General features: G+C 51.4%; 1 non-coding gene across 1 annotated transcript; it reads right to left on the reverse strand.

Annotated features, from left to right (window-relative positions):
- Nucleotides 1–10023: 10023 nt before the first annotated feature.
- On the reverse strand, nucleotides 10024–10135 carry LOC123389797. The gene has a single exon (XR_006604453.1). It is a non-coding gene; the product is annotated as a U6 spliceosomal RNA (small nuclear RNA).
- Nucleotides 10136–20571: the final 10436 nt, after the last annotated feature.

Below are 20571 nucleotides of genomic sequence, written 5' to 3' on the forward strand. Positions count from 1 at the left end.
AAGGACCCCCTCACGCACTGCTGGTGGGAACCACCGTCGGTACAGCCACCACGGAAAACCACGTGGAGGTGACTTAACAGTCCAACAGTTCCACTAACAGGTATTCAAGAAAAATAAAGCTTGACCTACACACCCCCATATTCTCATGTACAACAGCCAACATCCAGAAATAACGTAAGCATCTGCTAGGTGAATGGACAAAGACGTGGCGTACACACATCAGAACACTCAGCCGCAAAAACCAGACATCGGTGACATGGGGGACTGTGAAGACATCACGTGAAAGGTGTTCAAGATCGTATCATCTCAATTATACGTGGGACCTAAAATACGTTGGGCAGGGAACAAACCCCAAACTCCAGACTGGTGTTGCCATACACGGGGGCTGGGAGAAATGGCTAAAGGGAGTCAAAAGGCACAATTTGAAATAAGTGTGGCTTTACAGAGGTCATGGGGATGCAGCGTGCAGCACAGTAACTACAGTTACGGTGTTATCTGAAATTCGGTAGATTCAAGTTGTCACGATGTCAGGTCCGTTATTAACCAAACTGATTGTGATTCAAGTATCAGATCGTTGTGCTGAACACCTGAAATGGATATCCTAGGTCAGTTACACCTCAAAAAGTCATTTTTAAACTACAAAACATCAACAGCAATTATCCTCAATGCAACTTTAGTGATTTTCTTCACGCTCTATTTTTACTAATTTTTTATGTCACCAAAAGCTATTTTAAGATAGCCCTTTATGTCAAAAATCCCAAATATAAAGACAGTAACTTGAAAGGGATTAATGCTAACTCGTTTAAAAAATGGAATTACCCATACTAACTTCAGAAGCAGACTGTAAAACATGGAAAGTTAGGGACAAAGTGGGACTTCCTAATCATGAAAAGGTCAACTAACATTCCCAAAGGTTTATGCACCCGAGAGCTCCAAAATACACGGGAGAAAAACCATCAGGACCAAAAGAAACAGGCTCCTCCACTCTCCCAGCTGGAGACTTGAACACATAACCAACAGGTTTCACAAAAATGAAGTTGGCCTCATGAGAACAAGGGGAGGAGTCCCTAGGATCGTCCCGATGGCTTACAATTACTTAAGCATAACTTGCCCAGTCTATCAGAACCTCAGGGAACTAGTCTTTAATGCTACCAAAAAAGCTAGCATGTAATAGGCATCATTCCTGGGATTTGGGAACATAATTCCAGATCAATGCTTTCCTGCATAGCAAGTTGGTTGTACCCAATTCTAGAATATCTAGCAGGAAACTGGGAAGGGAGGTGAAGCCTAGACCTTAGAAGGCAGGCCAACATGAAGTCCCTCTGGGGACGCTCCTGTAGACCTAATTAGTCCCAGGAGTGTCCCATTACTCAAGAAGCCAATGCAGATGGAGAAGGCAGGCTGTGGCCAAGGCTTCACTGACCAGCAGGGCGGGTGTGACCAGACCTCAAACGTTTCTCCAGCAGTCCGGGGACCAAGCACAGGAGGTGATGGGGAAAGTCCCTCTGTGCATACCCATGGTGATGGGAACCTTCTAGAACTGGAGGTAGTGGACATGTAGCCTTGCAAGTTTAAGGGGTGCTAGGGGACAGGATACAAGTTTGTGTTACCTTCACTGAGACAGTCACTGGACACCTTTTACTTTATGTAGCTTCTTCACAGGGAGAATACGAAAGCTCCACTTCAGCTCGCAGAGCAGCAGAGCTCTTGCCCATGTCCAGGACGGTACATGTAAGCCAACCCTGGGCCCGAGACTAGAATCTTAACCACAAAGTCCTTCCTTGAAGGTCCATCTTGGAGACAAGGGGGTGGGGGGCACGGCGCGGGAGCTGGTAGGTTTTACACGGAGCTTAGCTTTGTGCTGGTAACTGAAGTCATTTTCCTCATAGGGTTAAGTGGCACGTGAAGGGTAACTTCTTGGTTCAGAGCAAACCGCCCATATACATCAGTGGAGACGTGGGGGGGGGGGCAGAAACTGGGAGGGGTGAGAGCCCCAGCTCCTTGTCCGCAGGCTTCCTCCAGGTCTGAAACTAGGTACACTGGCCAGTTACTGAAGGGAGCCCAAAGGTAGCACCCCAGGCTGTGGAGCTCCGGGCTTTGGTCAGCCCAGAGCGTCCCTCTCACCCCTATGCACACAGGCTCTCAGATCCTCGACTGTCCCACACTCTGCCCCAAGCCTTAATTACTCCATGCTTAGAGGAACCTGAGCTCTTAGAACTCACCCCACCTTTCTCTAAACTCCGGACATGCAGTTTTGAGCAGGATTGGCTTTTTTCCTGCTTAGATGGGCCTCTACATTTCAGAGGACAAGGGCAAGTCGATAGAATAGGCAGTTAACTATAGGGCTTCCGACAAATTTCGAGTAAATCAAACGCCAGAGGCTGGAACCAGAGAATAAATGCGGGGAAGGGGCACGGGTCAGCAGGGCCCTGAGCTCAGGAGGGTCTGGTTTTCAGCAAGGCCCACCGGAGTCGCCTGCGGGGCCCTAATGACCCATTTCCTTCGCCTGTGCCCGGGTCGTCCCAGCGCTTCAGAGGCTCCACCTGGGGTCCCACACCCGGGGGCAGGCCTGAGGCTCTCCATTAACTAGGAGGAAGGGAGCAGGGGTGGGAGAGAAGGGGGGGCACCCCGGAGTGCGTCCAACAACGCCGCCCAGAAGTAGACCGCGGGTACCGTACCGGGTTCCAGGGCCCCGGGCGTCCGCACAGCGCCGCGGGCCTGCGGACGCTGCAGCAGGGGCGGAGCGACGCGGCTGGAGCGTCTCTGCCTCAGTATCCCCCGCATCCGAGGTTCCCAGCCCGGGAGGGAGGAGCGGGGGCGCCAGCTTAGCGGGAAAGCCGGAGGGGCAGACAGGTCGGGAGCGAGCGAGCAGCCCGGGGCCGGGGAGAGGAAGCGAAGCGCCCAGTCACAGGGGCAGGCGCGAACCGTAACTCCCAGCCCCGGGAGCTTCCTGGGCTCACGTCCTGCCCGGGGGTTGTGTCCGCGTTTTGGGGCGACGGTCTCCACCTGAGGAAGTCACGAGACTCCGGGGTAAGCGCTTGAGGGTTTGCGAGGCCGCCCCAGTGCAGTTCCCGGGTAGGGGCTTCGCCAAGGACCCGCGGGAAGTTCCCCCGTCGGGGCTGCAGAGCGGGGAGACCAAAGGCACAGGAAGACCCTCGGGCCCCTCACCGGGGCTGGTGCTCCCGGCCTGGGCGCCCCCCACCCCGCGCCTTGGAGCCGTGCAAGGCCCCCACTGTGGACCACACGGACCCGGGGCGTCAGCTGGAGAACCCCCTGCTCCAGCCCAGCCCCTGTGGGGCTTCCCGGCCACAGGCCCCCCGAAGTCTAGGTGGCTGGAGAGGCAGGAGCGAGACCCGCTCAGAGAGGCCTGGGCAAGGCTGCATCCAGCCCCCGACCAGCCGTCCTCTCCGCACGCTGGGGGCCTGGTTCATCCTGGGAGAGACCCGCTCGGCACCGGCTTCGCTTTTATCAGCGTCCGCACGCGCCCCGGGGCCCCGCCCGCCCCGCGCTCACGTCCACGGCCCCGCGCTGCGGCCCCCGCCACCTGCGGGCAGTTCGGACTCGGTGCGCGCGGGGCGCGAGCCTTCCCTCCGCGGTGCGGCCGGTCTGAAGGCGGCTCTGGTTCAGAGGAAACCACATCCCTCGAAACCCTACGAAGTTCGTCTTCGACACCCATTCTCCTGAGAATGGCACACACTGAAACTTAAAAAATTAATCAGGGATATGGGCGGTGTGTTCCCAATAAAGTCGGTCTGACCCCAGAATCCTCCCCAGAAACGTGGGTATGAGGGAGCCCCCGGCCGCCGGGGAAGGCCAGCGGGCGGGCTGGAACGCACGGGGGTGGTGACATTTCGCCTGGCACAGGACGAATCTGCAGGTTACTGTCACCTCGAGAACCGAGGACATTTAATTATGCGCGAATGTGGGTAAATCATGTTCATAGTGTGTCAGACTAAAGCCACGGCTTCTTGTAGGCACTTAAACGTACTCCCCTGACCCTGGTAGTGTTGGTTAATCCGGTTGTTGGGGACTTGTTGATTCCGTCACCTGGTACCACTCTGCAGCTTTTCTAGAAGGCTCCGATGAGGGAACATGTGAGAAGTGTATATGGCTTTTTACTCATTAGTCTGTTTTTTTCTTTTATAACCTGGTCTGAAGGTCATACTGTGCAATTTAGGGGTAAACACCTTAATCTAGCTCTTTGGATACCCTCATTCTACAGAAATAGAGGTAAGACTCGGCCATTTCCAAGAAAAGCAGTAAACACGGTGTAGTGCTTCCTAAAGCACATGACACTTAACTGGAACGTGGGGCAGGATGGTCGGCACCTGGGAGCTTGGCTTGGAGCCAGCCCGGGAGGCAGGCAGGGCTGGGCCCTGGAGGACCGGCCCTGCGAAGGGGCACATGCTGACTCTGTGGGCCGCCCGTCCTCCACACTCACCTACAAAATAGGATCTGAATCGAGGATTTTGTGAGGATTGAGTGAGGGACTTTTGAAACGTGTGTGTCCATAAAACATCCCTAAAACAGCATCACAAAAGTCGATACGTATTTCATCTTGACAGATAGGAAGACAGTGACTCAGGAGCTAAGGCCATTTTCAAGGTCACGCAAGAAGATGACAGTGGACATTCACCAGGCATGGGCACCTCCAAAGCCTGACTCTTCCACACCTTACGGCTGCTTCCGACCTTGCCCAGATTCTACCCTCGAATGTCTGTACACGTCGGAAAGTTCCAAAGTTTGGGCGTAGTGATAACACAGCACATGGCTCCCGTCATAAAAAAGAACACTTTTACTTTGATTTTCTCCTGCTACACAGAATAACATTTTTTTCCTCCACAATGACAATTTTAAAGGTGACTATGTGTGGGAGAGTAATTTGAAAGATAATATCAGCGTCTGGAGGTTCAAACGTAGCAATTATGCATGCAGTACTTTTTAAGAAACTCTGAATATGAGGATAATATTGGCAGCAAATCTATCTCCCTGACATTGCTTTGTAAGTGTTGGAGTTGCCCTGTACAGTAGCCTCTAGTAGAGGACGACCCTGTTTTCTAAGTGCGAACATCTGAGTGGTCAGATGGGGAGCCCGGGGTCCCAGTGCTCTGCTCAGCCCCACCCTTGGACGTGGAGCTTCTACAAACACCGTTGGGTGTGAGCATGTCACATGCAAAGTTTGCCACCTTGCTGAGCTACCACGATCCCTCATCCCTGGTATTTCCCAGGGCTGATTAGCAATTATCGCAGCCTTTAATTAATTAATACAGGTTGTTCTGGTCAAGGGACTTCACTTTTTAAATTCCCCCCAGTGAAGGGATATTCAGTCCCTTCAAGGTCATGCTGACAATTCATGTGACGATTACGTCCAAGCGCAGGCAGCAACTTGGCAAAAACAGCAGGAGAGCTGTGGCCAGGATATACGGGAGGGTATACCAAGCTGGCCCTCGCCTTCGGGTGTGATGAAGCCATGGGCTAATTTCTATAAAGTCGCCTCTCAAAACCCCATTTTTAAAATATTTTCCATGAAAAGACCAGGAAACAACATCGGGACTTCAAACAATATCCCTTTTTACCATAAACAAGCAATTATCTTTTGTGATTTTTTCCCAAACATGAGATAAAAATATCCGGATAATCAAAATGTTCAAAAGCCCCGAGCCGACGACCCCACCTCTTTTTTCCAGATCATGTGCCGTCGAAAGACGCTTCCTCCTGCAGTTTTCAGTTGGCAGTCGTTGCACAGTGTACTGGCTCGCGGTGACTTAGACTCGTACGTCCCAGCTGTGGTCATTAAGAACCTCATGACCCCACTGTTTCAGTTGCTAAGTTGAGTTACGTAAAACACTTAGAGAAAACATGTTAAGAGGCACGTTCTTAAATGAATTTTTAATCTTTGTTGTATTTGAGTCTCGATTTACTGCAAAAAGCAGTGACATTTTCAGATTTTTAAGTTTACCAGTGAGTAGTCGGCCGACAGACACAAAACCCCATGCTCGAAAGTCTTGCAAAGACTGGAATCTTTTTTTTTTTAACTTCTCACCAGTTGAGCTATGGTGAACGCTGCTTTCTTTATTACCATTTTTGCTTAAGTGGCCAGATCTGGATGCTTTTCATGATTAAATCTGATTTGTGAGCAGAGCCTGCCTTGTTAGTGTAGCTGTCACGGACCGCTGCCAGGGGGGCCACGTGGGAGTGAAACCCCCCAGCAGTGGCCTGAGGCCGGTCAGTACCACCAACGCTCAGAAGCCGCCACACCTGCTTTCCATCCATCCTGACTAACAAGCCCAAAGCAAAGACACAAGGGGTAGAAAACAAACTAACCATTACCAGCTGGTACTTGCAGATGTCAGAACGAACGGTTGTCATGGGTGGGGGGGGGGACACCTGAATTCTAGATAACTTGCAAATGTGTGTGCTGAGAGTCTGGAGCTTTCCTCTCTTCATGATGTTGGGACCGAGAGGCTTGTATTCTCAACACGCAACAGGTGACCACGGTTTCTGAAGGGAGAGACGCAAAATTTATAAAAGCAAGTTGAACGGTCAAAGTAAGTGCTTTTCGTGTTTCAGGAACTTTGTGTATCCCTGACCCAGTCTCTAGAGATAAATGAGTTTCCATGTCTCCTCTTTGATTAGGGTTTGGAACAGGCCAATTTGCTTTGGAAGAGCCACGAGCAACGGCACCCACTGTCTCCCCAGCTGCGAGGGCCGGCGTTCATTATCTGAGGGAACAATGACATGCGGAAGCGACAGGGCTGCGTTAAAAATGCTCACAGCCGTATCTGCTGCTCACATTTCAATATTTTCTCAATTGAGACAGACCTTCAGAGGGAGAGACAGGAAGGCACGGTATCGACCGGTCTTATTTTGCAGCTCACAAACCGGTTTGCTTGCCAGGGCAACGGACATTCTCTGAAATAAGGTGTTTTGCTCAACAAAACGTGCTCAATAATATCACAGGATCTATTGAAGGAACAGCATGAACCCAAGGGAAGAAACAGCAGAGGGTTAAATAAGACCAGACTGATTAATTACACACTGGTGATTCCTTACAGGTTTGAGTCCAGAAAATAGAAATCTTCCAGAAATAGTTTCGTTGGATTCTGTGATTCTCTTAGATGGACAGGGCTACTTCAGCTCATACTTTATTCTGTTCCAGAAGGGAAGAATTGGTGACGGTAGAAACTGTGCGCGTGCGCCTGTGTGTGTGCATCTCCGCGGGGTGTGTGAGTGTGCACGAGTGTGTGTGTGAACGTGTGTGTGTGCACGTCTGCGTGCAAGCACCCATAATTGCATACTTGTTCGTGAAAAACAAGAAATATGCTCCCGTTCTAGAAGTCTTTAAAACCCCAGTGTCCAGACTACATTACAGCCGCTCATAAACAACCGACTAAAATTAGTTTTCACAAATCCATTTTCACAGGAAAAGTGAAGAGGAAACAGTATTGAGAAGGTTTTTAAAAAAAGTGAAGGAAGTGTTCATGGGGAAAATCCAGAAAGTTAAAAGACATTGGGACTAAGAGGAGCCGAATATTTCTATTTTTACTTCATGGCTTCATGTTGAAAGGCTGTCTCTTCTGGGAAGCCTTCCAGGATTACCGCCTTTGAAAGAGCAAACTCCTCACTCAGCACGACTTCTTTATTTGCCTTCCTCCCCATCATCACTTTCTGGCTGCAGACAATCGTTTTTGTTTTGTTCTGTTTTCAGATGGTTGGTGGTCCGTCTTGCCCCCCAGAAGCCAACTAGGAGATGCGTCCTTTTCATCACGGTGTCTCTAGACTCAGGAGAGCCAGAAACATACTAACTCCATGAAATGAGGAAGAGTAACTGGTACAAGCCCAAACATCCTTCTACAGATTCGTATCTACAACCGAGGGAGCGTCGTTTTCCACGTGTGAACAAACAAAGCATGGAAACTTCCTGTCTCTGCTAAAAATACATCTGCCACTTATAAATGCTGTAAATCTCACACCAATTATTTTTGGTACTTGTCACTGACCAAGGGTTAAATTGAAAGCATGGATTCACCAGGGTCCCCCATTACTTTTAGGGGAAAAGCAATTTCATCATTTTGGTGGTGGCTTTGCAATGGGAATTTGCATGTCCTTGTTAAAACCCAAGACACATGGAGACCAGCTTGGAGAAGTTCCATGAGCGGACGAGAGTTTAGTCACACCAAGTTTAATTTTGCTTATTTTGCAAGTCTAACTTGACCTGGGTCACCCGTTGTTCATGCCACTGGAAATCATATGCCAAACTGAGATTGTTTCCCAAGGCAGGTCTAAGGTAACCGCCAACCGACTCCCTGTCATTTAAGAACACTCTTACATTGTGACCCGTCACTGTGAAGACAGCACCATTTCTGCCTGCTGTGCGCCTGAGCTGTGCGTGACCGTGTATACCCCGGGCCCGTTCCAGGTGTGACTGCAGCGTTCGCCAGCTGCCTGTGTGGGGTGTGCGCCGCGAACCCGCACACATTAGCCCCGCCCTGAGTCACTGGTGTTCCTTCTGTCTTTGCTGGACTTTTGCACCTTTTTAAGCTACTTTCAGTTACTGATTTTTCCTTAAATCTGAACATGCAATTACTACCATTTATACCATCTCAAAAATAGAGAACTAAGCCCACTAAGTCCATTATTTTTTAGAAGAATGAGTCATTGGTAATCAGGATGCCATGACAGAAAGTATGTATAGGAATTTTACCAAAGAACTCTTATTTTCCTACATTATAGTACAGCTAGAAAGAATTTGGTCTGTCCCTCTATTTTGTTTCCATAACATTTGACTTAACTAACCATTTAAAACCTTTTTGAAACTGAGATCATTAAGGAATCAATATCTAATGCTGAAAGGAAGTACAAGTGTTAAGTTGACTTGAACATTGTAATTAAATCCTTTAAAGACTACTTTAATAAAATATAATAAAGTGATGATGATGATGATATAAGCTAACAGCACGTGTAGGATCTCTGCCCCACACTACCTTTTTCTCATGCTTGTTATGTGCCTGTGTTTACATAGGAGCCTCTGTCCCTGGGTGTGTCCGTGTCTGTCTGTGTGTGTATGTCACTGTGTGTGTGCACATGATCTGAGACTATCTGCTAAGGTTAAATCTTAAAGTCATGGGTTCTAAGGAATCTGGCTTAATAAGGGCTTCCAGAAGGCAACATTATAGAATGTTGGTTTATATTCTCCTCTACAACATTTATGGTACTCATTACTGCTCTTGGAGTTTAGTTCTGAAAACTGAATTTGGTGAGGATCTCCCATTCTTGCCTAACTGGATACTCCTGGTCTCCTGAATAGGCCACCCTTACCGCAACGGATCAGAAATACTACTTTATCCAGGCGTCATCTCTGGATTATTCTGGATTATTATAATCATCATCTCGGGATTATTCCGTGTCCTGGTACAATCCATCATACCACAAAGGTACAACACGTTCTCACTCTGTCATTCTTCTCCTCCTGAAACAGGACGGAGACCTCCAAAGAAGAAGAAACAGAAACAAGCGGGAAAGGAACAGGAGGAAGCGACGAGGGCCTGCATTTCTTGAGAACCTATTCTCAGCCAGAATTTTTGCTGAGTGAAACACAACTCCACGAAGTTAAGGTGTTTTCTCCATCCTCAGCGGGATCAGCCACTGAATTACAATCATTTTTTCTTCCCCCGCGGAAGATTAGTATGTGGTAGGTGGCTGTGGTAGAGTAAGTTTTAGGTTTCTAGCGAGAATGCCTGAGTTCCAAAAGGGCCTCCCCCCTGCCCCTAGGTAGAGCTTCAGTGAGGCCCGGATAAGATGTCTTATATGTGTGCATAAGAGCAAGAAATTTCCATATGGGAATGGGTAGCCATGCATTTTTCGTTTTAAAGATGACCAAATATGTGTATTACATTCCCATTTTAAACGTCACTGAGATTAATATATATTTTTTTAATTTTGTGAACATACTCATGCGTTCTACACATTGAGTTTAAATGCTGCACATGAGCTGGGCCCCAGTGACTCTTTTTTTTTTTTTTTTTTAATATGGAATGCTTCACAGATTTGCGTGTCATCCTTGTGCAGGGGCCGGTCCGGGCTAATCTTCTCTGCATCGTTACAATTTTAGTATACGTGCTGCCGAAGCGAGCACCCCAGTGACTCTTGATGGGGCGCTAGACTGGGCTCCATCTGAGGAAAGAGAGGGCATGTGGAAGGAGATTAAACCAAGCTGAGCAAACAGGTCCCACGGTAGGACCCCCTTTCCCAATGCATCTGAGCAGGTAGTTAAAAGCTTCAGGATTGGGGAGAGGAATAGCCAGGAAGACCTATCATCACTCTGTAATGCGCCATAAATGCTAAAAATAGAAACCTTAATTCAAAACGTGAGTTCAAATTTACATGTAAATACATTCTATAATATAAAATAATCCTATCACACATCTGACATATATTACTCCGTCTAAATTATTTATATTTTGTGCACAAACAGTCCATATTCATAAATATCATATTTGGATTGATTTATTTTTGTCTTTATACACAGTCTGTTCTCTGAGCTCCAGGCTTTTAATTAATCTGGATTTCGGGTATAAATTCTTTGTGCCTTGATTAATACCAAACAGGCTTTATTTAATTAAAGAGACAGACTGGTGAAAGACATTTTAATCAAAAATTTCATATGCATACAGTACATCTGTATTTAATACTTGCAAAGGAAAAAACCTGATTTATTGTATTTATTTTTTAAATGTTTTGAATAAAGCGATAGTTCCGGTGATGAATGCCTTTGTGTACCTACTTCGTCTTGAAGCCGTCGGCACCGAGGAGAGGAAGAACGTGGAGACCCAGAGAACGTCTCTGACATCGTGACACGCCGGATGAGGTGTTCCGGCATATCTCGAAGGAAGACAAGAAAACAGACTTTCTGGAGGCTTTCTTTGTCGGTACCGGGCACCTGGGTTCAGACCCCCTGAGGGCTGCTGCTCTTCATAACAGGTGGGCGAGCAAGTGGAACGGAATCCTAAAGCATTAGAAGCTCATGTTTTTAGAAATTTCTGATATATGCTCCCAAAAATGGGCCTCCTTTTGGAAAGTTGTGCAGTGCACGCACGGCCCGCTGTCACTGGACATGGTCGACGGTGGTCAGCAAGGCAACATTTCATCTCACGGAAATGCCCGACTCTATGGCTGGTGGCATCTCAGGGCCGAAGGCAGGGGACAGTCACAGCTCACAGGAGCTGTGAGCCGTCAAGGGAACTTTCTGCTAACAGCTCACAAGGTACGTCCCTCGCAGCGAAAAGCAGGGAGCTCCTGAGAGCAGTGGTTCGTGCTCGTGGTAGCTGTGTGGAGGGAACGCTTTCTGGCGCTCTGTGCTAGAAGACCCTTAGACTTGAAAACTCCAGCCTTGACCAACATGGCCACGTTTCTCCATGGTGCCTCCTCGCCAGGGGAGGTGGCCACCCAAGACCTAGGACAGGGAACTGAGGAAGATCAGGTAACAGAAATATACTAGATTTTAAAAAATAGTTTCCTCGGGGCATCTGGGGGACTCAGTTGGTTTTAGCTTCTGCCTTCAGCTCAGGGCCGGGTCCTGGGGTCCTGGGGTCGAGTCCTATATCGGGGTCCCTGCTGAGCTCAGTGGGGAGTCCGCTTCTCCGCCTCCCTCTCCCCCTGCTCCTGTTCTCTCTCTCTCTGTCTCAAATAAATAAAATTAAAAAAAAAAACAATTTTTTTAATGAATTAACTTAGATTAGCTATATGATAGTTGGGGAGACACCAAAACAAATCAACCTGAAATTTAAGAAATGAGAGCTCTAATGGCCAGGTTTAAGACCCCTGTCCCTGTGAAGGCATGGTATCTTCTGTAAAACCGAACTCAGAGCAGTGTAGAAAGTATCAAAGCAGCATTGCCTTGCAACTTGCAGACCTAAGTTGAAACAACCATGTGAATGTCAAACTCGACCTACTTCCTTCGCGTAAACATGTATTTTATTGTCTTTGACCATAGACCGCTCTTGAAACAGCTTCTGTATTTCTTCCCTAGTCCTGTTTTAAGGGAAACCCAAATTGGGTGTGGCAGTCCCTCCCCAGCTACACAGGTGAAGGCACCGCAAGGACCAGGAACAGTGCAGATCTGTCTGTCACCCCTTGCGTCGTGGACGGTGTGGACAGTTGCCAGGAGCAAACCCTCCAGGACAGTCCGTGGACAGTGACGTACGAGTCTCTAAACGGAACCCCGGTGCTGAAGCTTGTTATACGGTAGAAGGTGTGGTTTGGGGAAAGGGAATGGCTCTCGGCAGCTCAAAGTCTGCAAGTCCTTCCTGGTCTGTCCCTTCCATGGGTGTGTGCGTGTCGTGCGTGTGTGTACTTCCCGCCCCACAGCTGTTTTGTCCGATTCCGCAAGGTGCTTGCTCAAGCACTTACCCCTCATTAGACTAATTCATCCTTCATGGAGAAGTAATTATTTCCAAAATCAAAATTCTGAGGGAATTCCAGAGAAAAGAAACCACTTAGGACTCAAATATTTATAAAGCACTGGAAAAGATGAAGCCAGTTGTGTGAAATTACAGGAATTAAAATATTTGTGTAAAGCTTCTTTCTTTGTGAGTTTAATGTACTCAGGGAGTATCGGTGTTGCATCCTGAGTAGCATCAAGATGAAATAAAAAGAAAAGGAGATACAAGACTTTTGCCATTTTCTGTGGATTTTCTATGTGAAAATGTGAATTACTGGGACATAAAATATCAATAAAATCTCGTTTTTCTGTACAAATGTTGAAATAAAGGATATCTATGTATTTTTCATTGATGAAGATGGCACAGTTTCTAATCTGGCGATTAAAATGTTTCCTCTATTTCTGTGCCTTCTCTATGGCCATACAGTAGTACTTTGGCTCGTGAACTGAAATATTCACTCCATTATGCTTACGTTTCTCTCTGGCTGGTGTGATTTGCCTTTAAATTTGTTGTCCGAAGAAGGAGGAACTATCTGATTGTGTTTCAGGAGCAAGAAAGGCGATGAGCCATGGGAAAGTGTGCAGCTCTGTGTCTGTCTCGCTGAGCCGCGTATCGTTATCAACACTTTGGGCTGTCTGGCTGGAAGAGAAAATCTGACATGCGCCAACTAAAACAATATTTAATGTTTCCACATAACGACGTTGGGATAAATGCCTTCTGTGGTGGGTTCCATGCATCGAATCTCAGGTTGATTTTCCCAGATGTTCCCAAGGAGCTTCTGCAGCTCCCAACAGGGGCTCCGTGTTCAGGGCAGGAGCAGAGGGATGAGTGCAGTGGTACCCGTCCCGTCCGTCCCTGCGCATCAAAGGAAAGCTTCCCCGGAAACCGCCATCAGACACGCACTAGGCTCGTGCTCTGGGCTGGGTCTCGTGGGTGGGCATCCAGCTGTAAACGAGACTGGAGAGTCAGCGTCCACCTTCTCTGTCCTTCGTCACGGGGACGTGAAGGGCTTGGGGGCTGGAGGAGAATCGGCGCTCTGGACAACAGACTTTGCCTCGCGAGCCCTGATGCAGCAGGGCCAGGACCTCCACGACGCCCCACTGAAGAGGCAGAGAAATGGCAGAGCACAGTCGGTGCTGGGATCCGAGGCAAAGGGCTGTGGGGTTTCCCCACCATGAAGTCCTCGACAGACGCGGGTTCTGCTCTCTGGGAGGAATGCCTCGTCCGTCTTCCTCTGGGGCCTTCAGGAGGAGCCTTCCCTCTCATCCTCCGCGGCCGCCTCCTGGGAAGGCTTGGGAATTGTGCCCAGCTTGGGCAAGACGCACGAAAGGTGTGGATGCAGGGGTTATCTTAAGTCTCAAATAGGTAAAAGTGTTATTCCTTGAGGCTTTTAATGTCCCTGGCAAGTTTTGCCTTCAAAATTTTATATATTTGATTCACTGCAGGTGTCAGTCCCCACACCCAGCATGTACCCTAGAAACATGTTGGCTCTGCTTCAGGTCAGCACTTGGGACCCCACGTGTTAACGTTCTGGCTGGAGGATCACGGTCCAAGCCTCGGTGTGTCTGGATGCAGGGCTGGGTCCTTCCCACATATCGTGTCCTCTGCGTGAGTTCTCACGTCCTAGACACTGATCTCTGGAGTCTCTGCTTGCAGATGAGCCTGTCTCTGGAGTCTCTGCTTGCAGATGAGCCTGTCTCCTGGAAGTCCAGAAAACACACAAGCAGAGGACTTGGATTCTTTTGATGATTTCCGCCATCCTGGGCAGGTCAGTGGGACCCCGGTCCGTATGCATTGTCAGAGGGAGCATTTCTGTCCATGCCTGCCACTGCACGATGCAGTCTCCATCTCTTTAACTTTTAACTCCAGAATAACCTCAACCTCACTTTTTTTTTTTTTAAGATTTTATTTATTGATTTGACAGAGAGAGACAGATCACAAGTCAGCAGAGAGGCAGGCAGAGAGAGAGGAGGAAGCAGGTTCCCTGCTGAGCAGAGAGCCCGATACAAGGCTTGATCCCAGGACCCTGTTGATCATGACCCGAGCTGAAGGCAGAGGCTTAACCCACTGAACCATCCAGGTGCCCCAAGCTCACATTTTAAAGAAGTTTTCTTATTACAGCACACTCCCCTTTTATGTTTCAATTCTGTGCTCATCAGGGTAACAAATTCTGGTTCTTGAAATAAATGAGCCCCAGACACAACCATACTCCTGGCTTGCATCAAAATCCCATGGGAGCTGGCTGGGACTCGGGGGCTTGCCCGCACCAGTGCTTGGTAACCGGGTACGTTGTGTGTTGTCTCTTCAATCACCCGCACCTTCACAAGATTCCATGGAACCTTTGCCTCTACGATCTCTCACCGTATTCGTGAGGCTTGGGGCAGGAGGAATGTCCATATACTCTACATCTAAATATTGAAAGTTATGAATCAAGATAACTAACTGTCCTGCGTCTTCTTATTCCCCTACCTGGACAGACACACAGCTAGAACGTTTTAAAGGACAGATTTAAATGCAAATTCTCTGACCCCTTCCATTTCCATGCCAAAATGTGGCCACGAATGGGGGACCAGCCCTTGGCCCCAGTACCCGGTCCTCACCTCTGCACCCAGCCCAGGCTCCCCTTCTCTCCCCATGTCCCTAGATTTGATCAGCATCACAAAGGGCCATGTCGCCAGTATGCTCACATTCAGGTTTGAGCACGCGCAGTCCCCTGTGCCTGCTCCCAGCACTGTCTCTGATCCCCAGATCCCGGCCCCGAGTGTGGCTGCTGGCCCCTCGTTGTGCCTCCAGAAAATGCACTGGAGGAGAAAGAGGCCGCTGCGGGTCCTGCAAATGTGCCCCGGTCTCAGGGCAGGAAATGCCAGGGCTCCAGCCCCCGGCAGTGACTTTGCTTCACGTAGAAGCAATTATCTGCAAAGGAGCCTGACTGGGAGTCTTTACAGCCGGGCCCTCGGGGTCTGTGGTGGTTTAGGGAGGACACACAGGTACACGGAGCGTGCAATGTCCCTGGGCATCTGGAGGAGAGGGACCTCCTGGCAGCATCCCTCACTTCCACTTCTGCTTCCACCGTGACTCAGCCACGCGGCCTGACCCCGCTGAGGGGATGCCCGGGAAGCCTGTTCTCTCTCTGTGCCCAGAGGGCGGAGGACCAGGCCGGCTGCACACACAGGATGTCCCGATCTCATGGGGCCAGGCCAACGGCCCGCCCTGCCATGCTGTTAGAAGGGTGGCGTTTGAGGCAAATGAAAGTCCTCGAGTGGAAACGCCACAAGGAAGCACTGGACAAGAGCGTGTGCTGCCCCGTGTGCCCCACTGCTGGGTGTGCTCCCGCCACCACCGTCGCCGCTACTGCTGGGTTTTTGAGTTGTTTTGTTTAAGACTTTATCTATTTTTTTGACAGAGAGACAGTGAGAGAGAGCAGGAGAGAGAGGTCAGAGGGAGAAGCCGACTCCACAGAACTGGAAGCCCAGTGCAGGCCTCGATCGCGTGACTCTGGGATCGTGACCTGAGCCAGCCGGGCGCCCTATTATGGGATTTTTAAGAGACTTTCCTTCACTACCTGTCTTAGCTTGGGCTGCTATAACGGAATGCCGTTGCCTACGGGGCTTGCGAACAAGGGATGTCATCCCTCCCCAACCTGAAGGTGAGCCCAGGATTCGGGCACCGGCAGACGCAGGGTCTGGGGAGGCTGACAGACAGCGTCTTCTCGCCGCGTCCTCGCAGGCTGGGAGGGGCGAGGGGCTCCCGCTGTCTCTCTCACGGGGACGCTAATCGCATCATGGGGTCCTGCCCTCCTGACCTCCGCGCCTCCCAAAAACCCCACCTCCTCATGCCGCCGGCTCGGGGGTCAATTCCAACACGGGAATTTGGAGGCACACATAGGCAGACCACAGCAATTCCCAAGTCACATTTTACTGAATTTTAGAGTTTTCTTGAAGCTCTCCTTTCTTACCATTTAGATACAACTCACAGCATGAACCCTAACACCGTGAGTGTGTATGTGAGTCTCTGCGGATCTACGTACACAGATGCAACATATGACCGTGTTCGTAGAATCTCCCGCATCAGGAAATCAACATGTGTGCACCTGGAGAATGGATGTTTGTGCTTTGACTTTTACTGCCATGTGAATTGATTCTATCTGACCTTGGCGTGTTAGATGTCATCCTCCCAAGAATTTCTGTGCTGGGGCAACGGACGGGGGGTGGGAAGTGCACTGACCACGCACTCGGGAGCCCAGGTCCACAGAGGCGGCTCTGCAGAGTCCACAGCCAGAGTCGGAAGTCCAACACACACTCAGGGCAGCGGGTCCTGGGCTCCTCGAGAGCCTCCGGGAGGGCGAGTGGGGTTTTCACGGTGGAGACGTCGTGGCCCACACGCAGGCCTGGGAGGGATGGAAAAGGAGGTAGTTGTGCAGCCAGAGGTGAGAGTGGCGTTGTTGTAATCTCCCAGAGGACCTCCCGGCGCACGACGCTCCTGTCCAAACAAAGAGTCTTAACACACTGTTTAACCAGAAGGATTGTGTCTGCTCTTACCTCAGGCAGGGACCAGAGCTCAAGCAGCCTGACAACCATGGTCCAAACAGCTTCAGGCCCCACCAGCCCCACGTGGCTTCCTTCCCGGGTCGTGGTCGGGAGGAGACTGCGGGAAACGGCAGCAGGAGCTCCCAGCCTGTGTCCGGCGCTGTCCAACCCCGCCACGTGTGTCTGTGCATCCCACCATCACGGTCAGGTCTGTGACCACGGCGATCTTACCCCCACCACGGCGCAGACTCGATGCCCCGGGCATCCTGCTGCTGAAATGTTCCCGCCACACGGCTGTACCCTCCAGAAATGCACTCAGCACCTGCCGTAAGCTCCAATCCGACGTCAGGCCACGAAAATGCCCTGCGCCCTGTGCTCACCGCCGTTGAGAACTCCGTGCTCAGATCAGAGAGGCCAAGGCTCCTCATCGTCACCCTCCATGGTTAAGGAATGCGGAAACGGCTTGAAAGTCGTGTCTACGCCTAAAGGGAGTAAGGTGTGAACGGCGGCCCGGGCGGGAGAGGAAGAGAGGGAGCTGAGCGCCGTGGGCTGACTCAGACGGCCGCGTGACGGGCGCTGCCATTCACGTCTGGACCTAACACGGGGACACACGGCAGCCGGCACAGCTTCACTGAGATTGTGTGTGTGTGTGTTCATGTGCGTGTGCGTGTGCATGTGCGTGTAGAGGTGGGGCAGGATTACAGGTTATGTCCTGACGGGGGTTCTCTAGTGTGGAGAAAAAACAGACGACACAAACAGGGAACTGTCTCACAGCCGTGTTTGCGATGACCCACCGTGGATGCAGGGCTCGGTGCTGGACCGGAGTAGAGTCGCTTCCAGCATCCAGACGGAAATGGCAGCGCGTGTAGACAGGTGAATGGAAAGCCTCTGAAAGGCATTTCTGCTCGCTCTGTTTTCTGAATGAGGATCTCGGAGCTGAGCAGCCGGCGGTGAGGACACGGAGAGATGCTGGGAGTGAACCGACCGGATGGAGTGTGGCCGCAGGCTCCACGGTGGGCCGGCAGCCACGGGTGGGATGGGAGACCCCTGCGTCGACGCTGGGGTTCCCTCCAGCCATGGGCACACCCAGGCCTGGGGTAGGTGGGGAGTGAGCTCTTCTCGGCGGCGGGGCTGGTTGGTGTGGACGGGACGGTGGGCGCGTGTGCGTGTGGGAGAGCGGAGACGCAGCAGGGGAGTGTGAGGAGAGGCGTGAGTCTCACTGAGCCAGAGGGGAAGGGTAAGAGGGAGCCGGAAGGGTGGGGCTCCACATTGCCAAGGTCATCCGGGTCACATGGAGACATTAGGGAGCGGCTGTAACGTCCCATGACATGTGCAGGCGGGAAAGGAGGCTATGGCACCTGGGACGTGCCCCCACCGCCCCCTGTGCCTCCCCCATGCCTGGTGGCCACGCCACGGAGAACCCCACAGAGAGCGGCCGGGGAAGACGTGGAGCGGAGGGAACAGCAGGTTCGGCGGCCCAGAGCACATGCTCCCACATTGCCCCGTGAGTAAGACACGTGTGTTTACACGATAAAGAGCTCTGTGTGCTTGCACAGGTCGATGCATGTCTGGGTCTACTCCCACCAACAGCACATGCCCAGCGCTCGGACACAGACGATACAAAATGTCGCCGAAGAGCCTGGGGTCTCCTTTCGTCATCCGATGGGAGGAGGTGCGCGCGGCCTTGAAGTCATTCCTGATGTGCGCGGACGGTCTGCAGGTGTGGCCGGGCCAGGGACACTGCCCCTTCCGGGCCCCACCCCACAGTGGTCCCTGTGGGCTCTGGTGTCCCTCATGGGGTAAACGTGCAGTGGGGGGACACGATGCAAGACGGGCACCTCAGCGGTCGCCGGTGCTCACTGTTCCGGGACTGAGAGTCAGCGGCCTGCGGCGCGTGTGCCAGCAGCCAGAGGGGGGAGTGAGGAGGAGGGGTGGGGGGGCAGGGGCCAGAGAGCGGGGGGGGCACAGGGAGGGGCAGGCAGTGGGTACGGAGGATCAGAGAGGGGGCAGAAGGGCGGGCTCTGGGTGCACCAGCTCCGTGGTCTCCGCCTTCTGCAGGGAGACCCAGTGTCCCCAGGGTGAAGGCCGTCTTTACTCCGAGACAGAGAAACTGTTCCCCTGTCACTTGCCGTCACAGGAGTCCTACGAATGCAGCCCATTTACTAAGGAAACAAAAACAAAGGTGTCACAACACTCAGAAAAGAAAAATCATCTCAGAGATTTAAGCCCTCTTAAATCAGAGCAGATAGCTGGCTGATGAAAATGAAACATCAGTTTCTAAAAATTCATTTTTATGAAGACAGTGTTAAGGTTCTCCCAGTGTCTCTTGACATTCCCGTGAGGCCAGGGCCTGCGCGGGCTGAGCCGGACCCCAGCGCCGAGTTCCCGCGTCGGTGCTCACGAAGGTGCAGCTGGCCCTCGAGAGCCAGCACAGGCCGTCGCCACAGGTAGACACGCGCACGCCCAGCGTCCAGCCCGCACGCAGGTGCACACACATCCCCGGGAAATGTGTGAGGGGTTCGGGTTCCTGGGGAGCCCAGAGAACGGTGTTCCCTGAGGCCTTTCAGAACCTTCTGGCAAGGAAGTCGGTGGGCCGTGTAGCCAATGGAAGCAGGTGTAAGCATGGATCTGTACATCCCCAGACGGGGGCATCCAGACCAGCACCGCAGGACACCAATAGCTAAGCCGCGTCATCTCCTCCCTGGCCAGCGGCCGGCCCCAGGATGCCGGACGCCCCTGCAGGAGCAGTGTGCACTGAGGGCTCATTTTTCTGTGTCCACTGATGGCATCAGGAGGTGCCCAGCTCTCTGCACAGGCTCTTCTGGGTGTGTCTGCGGGGGTGCATCAGTGGATTCAGTAAAGCAGACCCCCTCCCCCATGCAGGGGCTTCATCCCGTCCACTGCCGGCCTGGACAGAACCAAGGAGAGGCAGGAGGGACTTGCGCACGTGCACACACACACACACACACACACACACAGCCTTCTGCGCAACCACGTGCACTGGGACTTATGCCATCGGCTGGCCCGGATCTCGGGCCTTCAGCCAGGAGCAGTCACACCACTGGCGTTCTGGGGTCTCCAGCCTGCCCAGGGAACCTTGCTAGAAAAACATTCTGGCTCTCCTGAGCGTATGACACAGGATATTTACCCCACACTCGGACAGGTGTCACCTCAAGAGTCCGGCCAAGGAAAGGAGCTGGTGTGTCCGGGAGCCTGCACTAGGCACACAGACGTCGGAATCTCGTGGGCCTTCTCGGTAACACCCCCTTCTCACGCAGAAGGAAAAATGACCAAACATGCACTTACTTAATTGCAAGGAAAGGCCCCAGGAAAGGTGTTCCTGTGAGAGTTCACCCCTCCGGGGAGTTTCACGGTCTGTGTCGCACACCTCCGAGGTTTTGCATGCGGTTCCTTCATTTCCTCCCTGCTCTGACTTTGTTGGGATGAATGACATTTCCCCTTGGGCGGGGTTTGGTTTGAGTATTGCCGTAACCTAACCCACTTCACTGCAAGGATTGTTGGAGTCTCTTCATGGAATACTTTGATTAAACAGTTCCTACTCTTTGGACTGAAATGCAACAGAAAAAATCAGACTTCCTATTTCT

Source organism: Mustela putorius, unplaced genomic scaffold (genome assembly GCF_011764305.1).
Source record: "Mustela putorius furo isolate JIRA1106 unplaced genomic scaffold, ASM1176430v1.1 tig00004033_pilon_pilon_pilon, whole genome shotgun sequence".
Classification (NCBI taxonomy): Eukaryota; Metazoa; Chordata; class Mammalia; order Carnivora; family Mustelidae; genus Mustela; species Mustela putorius.